Raw genomic sequence first — 5407 nt, 5'->3', positions numbered from 1 at the left:
CCTCCCAAACCGCAAACAACCCTGAGATCCCCGTCTCTCACAGACAGGAAGGATATCTCCACCCACAGGCAGGGACAACACTGCTCAGTTCAAAGCGGCTAAGAAGATGGACCAGAACTTCCCTGGTGGCCTAGTGGTTAAGAATCCGCCTGCCAACGCAGGGATGAGGGTTTGATCCCTGGTCCGGGAAGATTCCACACGTCCTGGGGCAACTAAGCCCGTGCACGGCAACTACCCAGCGCAGCATGCTGCAACCGGAGCGCCGCCACTACAGAGTCTCAGCCCCCATTCACTACAACTAGAGAAAGTCTGCACAGAGCAATGACGACCCAATGCAACCAAGAAATAAATAAAAATTTAAAGAAAAGAGGATGGACCATAGACACTTCCGCCTTTAGAAGATTTTAAGTGTCCAGACTCCTTGAAGGAGTAATGTTGGAGCAGGGAGATAGCCAGGTGCGAACTAAAAGGGGCACACGGGCCAACAGCAGGAAATCACATATCTCCTAAACAAAGAGGGTCCTTAGGCAGACAAAGAAGAACCCTTCGGACTCATGGGAAACCACTCATTTTGAGCTGATAAGTGTCCTGCAGACAGCTTAAGAAAGGTGGAAAAACGTAGGAATTTCTGGCGTCCAAATGTAACCATTTGCTTACTAAGCTCTCATTACAATAAAACCTTGCAGATAAGAAGTTCCTATCATGCACCGAGGTCATGACACTTCCCATCAAGACTACATAGGGCAGAAATCCCTCCTCCCCTGGCAAGGTGGAGCTAGGATGAAAATCCGGGTGCGTGACCCCCCAAAACCCTCCCTCCCCAATGCATAGTCCACCCCTTCATTTGTACATCCCGCATGTCCTGCATGCCCAAGAAACTCGGTGCAGTTTCTCACATTTGAGAGTGTACCGTCGCTTAGTTAAATCTTCACTTTGCTTTCTTGACCGCCCTGTCTCTTCTCTGAACTCCTTCTGGGACAAGAGAAGCGCCTACTCCCCCAGTAACCCAGGCACCGGCTCTAACAGCCCAGTGTCCCCTACCAGGCAAAACCACCCTTTAGCAAAGTGGAGAAGCAGGGAGGGCGAGGGCACACGCGAAGTCCTCACAGAAAGGAGCCGTGTGAAAAAAAGAGTAGCTGAGGCAGATCTTGATTTGATGCTTTAGATTCCAGTTTCTTTCTTTCTAAAGCCAAGTCCGTGCCTTTACTGGCCAGCAAGCTACTTGAGGGGGTCGAAGCAGGAAGAGTGGGTGGCTCCATGCCGGACCAGCCGTGCTTCATGGGCTTATATAGGAGATGGAGAACTCGTCTAGGTAGTGGCCAATCACCTCAGGCTTGACTTGCACCTGGCTGAAGGTCCTGACAGTTGTAGACGCCCACCATACTGCCCGCCATCTTGGGCAGGCCGACGCTGTGGCGCCTGGTCTTCTCCACCTCAGGCTCCTCTGTGGGCGGAGCCTCATTCTAGGTCTTGCGCAGGCGCTTTAGCAGCATGTGCTGCTCCTTGCGCAGTCGCACTACCGCTGCTTTTAGGTCGTGTCCCGCTGGTCGTCGAGGTCCGCGCAAATGTAAGTGAGCTTGCAGAAGGTCCGTTTCTGTACCTCCATCACCTTGTTGCGTGAGTGCGTGCTAAGTCGCTCAGCTGTGTCTGACTCTTTGAGACCCACATGGACTGTAGCCCTCCAGCCTCTTCTGTCCCTGGGGCTTCTCCAGGAAAGAATACTCAAGTGCGTTGCCATGCCCTCCTCCAGGGGATCTTCCCCACCCAGGGATGGAACTCGTGGCTCCTACGACTCTTGCATTGCAGGCAGATTGTTTGCTGCTGAGCCACCAGGGAAGCCCGTATCACCTTGTTTGCCCTTCCTAAATTACAGTATTATCATTTAACACGACTTAGAAACCATAGTTGCCAAGCCAAAATTCAGGGCATATGTCTCAACAGAGGCTTAAAACAACAAAGAACTTATAGAAGCGCATTTATTCACAGTGTAAGTCACATTTGTATAGGTTTTTTCCCCCTGTCCTCTCTTCCCCCTTTTATCCTCTGCAGGCATTTCCGTTAACAAATCTTTTGCATGTCTAATCCTGTCTTGGCCTCTGCTTCTGGGAGGACTTGATCTGCTTCAGTGACTCAAAAAAATAAAGGTATTGCTGACCGAAGACACGTATGGCTGTGGAGGGTGCAGCTCAGACAGCTCTAAGATAGCCTGCTGCCAAGCAGGAGTTGACTGACAGCCTGGGCTGTCTGCAGAGGGGCAGGGGCCTGTCTTTCCCTGGCTGCCTCTGGGCAGTAACTGAGTACAGAACCATTCCCGCTGGAGAGGTGGCCCCTCTAAGTGGAAAGTTTAGCCTGGGAACTCCCCAAAGGCCTGGCCTCTATTGTCTCAGAAGTGTGCTGCAGTCTGGGGTTCTTCCTACGCAGTCCGCTTTTCCCCCTGCTGTTCTTCACACAGGGTCAGACCTGTATTGAAGACGCCTCTCCCTGCCGACTCCTGCTCCCTTGAGCCCTTGATCTTTCACAGGTGTTTCCCTCAGTTAATCTCTTGCACTTCTAAAAACATTATATAGAACAATATAATATGTAGTCAAACTATATGTAGGGTATCAAATAGTTTTATTACTTAAATCAAGGATATACCAGAAAACTGGAATGTACAATCACCCAGTGTTTCCAAAGAGGGTGGATTACCTTTCTAAGTGAGGGTTATCTGTAATAAGAATGGCCACTTCTTATGCCTGCCCCACCCTTCGACCTGGAACTTCCTCCAGTAATTCACAAGGCACCTACAATACAAAGGTTATCCTAATTCCTTCCCTTGTCTGCTTAATATGGCTTTGGAATATCATTCTATTCAGGCAGAGGAATGGAATCCTGGATCCATTTAGGTTACAGAGATATGAGTCCTCTAAGCTAAGACACTATTTTACCCCACCCCCACCATAAGCAAATCCCCCTCCTCATTCTCATCCGTCCCTCCTCTTCCTCTTCAAATGTGAGGATCCTTATCCCATCATGAAGATACAAGACTAGGATATAAAGAAGACTGGAACTGGAGGATCAAAGCTTTGCGTTTGTAATGACAAAGACGAAAGTAGTCCCTAGCATCAAGCTCTTACCAGCCAGGCACTCAGAGCTAGGTGCCACGTTCTCTCAAACAGAGCTAGTCTCACCCATCACCAACTTCAGACAAGCGTGACAAAACAAGACCATTCTGTAGTCATGTCTGAGCACAGGGACAAACTAAGCCTCTGCCCACATGAGAGAAATCACTCAACTAACCCAAGTGACAGCTGTCTCTTCACAACCATGGCTTTAGCTCTGATGCCTTCATCTCACCTTCTGTATAAAAACCAAAGTTCCTGGTGGTAGAATCCTGCTTCCTGACACCATTCGATCCAGAGCAAACCCCTGCTTCCTTGAAACTTCCCACACACCATTTAACACAAGTCCATGTTCTGTTCTAAGTCCCTTGTGCTGAGAGGCCCCATGACTCCTTATCTGCATGTACACAGCCTCCCTCTCTGCAAAAGATCAGTAAATCCAACTTTGTTCTTGGTGGTCTTTGGCTACAGGGCACACACAGGTGGTCCACAGATGGTCAGGTCCTGAGTCTGTCTCTAAGGTGCTGAGTCCAGCCTGTGAAAGAAAAAGAGAAGAAAAGAAAGGCAAGACAATGATGAAAAAGAAAGGTTTTGGGATACAGAGCCAAGATGTACATGAATCCTCCGAGTAGGGTTCCAATTCTAACTCAAGTTGCTCTGTAACCCGGAAGAAGTCGTACACAACTAGAAATACAGTGAAGCTTCACAGGACTGCAAAGTTAAGTCTGAAACAAGTCAAGGATGAGAGCAAGCCATGCACAATGGCGGGCATGCCAAAAATATTTGCAGGGCTTCCCTGGTGGTCCAGTGGTTAAGAATCTACCTGCTAAGTGGGAAGGTGTTACATAACACAGGGAGCCCAGCCTGGGGCTCTGTGATGACCTAGAGCGGTGGGCTAGGAGGGGAGAGGGGAGGGGATATATGTATAATTATTACTGATTTGTGTTGCTGTATGGCAGAAACCAACACAATATTGTAAACTAATTATCTTCCAAACTAAAAAAAAAAACTGCCTGCCAGTGCTGGGGACACGGGTTCAATCCTTGCTCCTGGAAGACTTACATGCATGGTTGTGGCCTGTGGACACAACTACTGAGCCTGTGCTCTGCAACAAGAGAAGCGACCACAATGAGAAACTCACACCACAACTAGAGAGGGAACCCACTCCAGTGTTCCTACCTGGAGAATTCCAGGGACAGAGGAGCCTAGCGGCACACAGTCCATGGGGTCACAAAGAGTCGGACACGACTGAGCGATTAACACATATTGTACAACATGAGGAATATAGCCAATGTTTTATAATAATTATAAATGGAGTTAAATCTTTAAAAATTGTGAATCACTATATTGTACACCTGTAACTTACATAATTTTGTATATCAACTGTACTTTAATTAAAAGAGAAATGCACATAGCTTTTAGGAGCAAAAAGAGACCAATAATGATCGTCACCTTCCAGAGAGTTAAGAGTCCAAAGCTAACGGCTCACCTTTTAACTCGAAGGCGGAAGTAGAGGACACCAGTTAGAAAAACTCATTCTTCTAGAAGGAACCAGGCTAAAGGAACTGTGAGCTCAAAAAGAAGAAATTGAAAGGCGGTAGGAAGGTTTTCTCTGCATCATCCCTGGGCCAAGTCAGCTCGAGCTATGGGAGGCTGCCCGTGTTGAATGGTGCTGCTAGCCGGAAGGATGGCCACCCATCCTACCACACGGCTGACACCTCTCGCTGTGTGCTTCAACTGGGGGAGGATCAGCGCCCCAGGTGGCGTAGTGCAAGCTCCAAAGGAGAAAAGGGCCCAAACCTAGGTGGAGCAACCTCTGTCACCCCCAGTGGTGAAAATGTTAACCAGAAAGGCCCTCGGCACAGTGTCACGGGAAATCTGCCCTTGTCCTCGACTAGGGGTCCGGCAGTGTCCTTACTCACATGCTGGTGGCCTTAAACCTGGACTTCGGTGCCCTGTGGAGGGCCCCAGGTTCCTCACCTGTACCTGGATGTGATGGGAAGCTTCTTTGCAGGCAGCGGGCTTCCCAGGTGGCGCTAGTGGTAAAGAACCTGCCGGCCAATACAAGAGACATAAGAGACACGGGTTTGATCCCTGGGTGGGGAAGATCCCCTGGAGGAGCGCATGGCAACCCACTCCAGTATTATTGCCTGAAGAATCCCATGGACAGAGGAGCCTGGAGGGACATGACTGAAGTGACTTAGCACTCATGCACAAGGCGGCCCGGGGTGTGGGTCCTGATTCTCAGCTGGCTCACTGGGTCTCAGGATACTGGCAGGTGGCCTGGAGGGGGGCTGCCCGGGGGG

The 5407-nt window shown here is 49.5% G+C and overlaps 1 pseudogene; it reads right to left on the bottom strand.

Moving 5' to 3' along the window:
* Positions 1–1218: 1218 nt before the first annotated feature.
* Positions 1219–3174, bottom strand: LOC105004780 (annotated as a pseudogene).
* Between the last annotated feature and the right edge of the window lie 2233 nt (positions 3175–5407).

The sequence above is a fragment of the Bison bison genome, unplaced genomic scaffold (genome assembly GCF_000754665.1).
Source record: "Bison bison bison isolate TAMUID 2011002044 unplaced genomic scaffold, Bison_UMD1.0 scf7180017864482, whole genome shotgun sequence".
NCBI lineage: Eukaryota > Metazoa > Chordata > Mammalia > Artiodactyla > Bovidae > Bison > Bison bison.
Note: the sequence above shows the minus strand (reverse complement) of the source record. Positions and strands in the feature narration are given on the sequence as shown.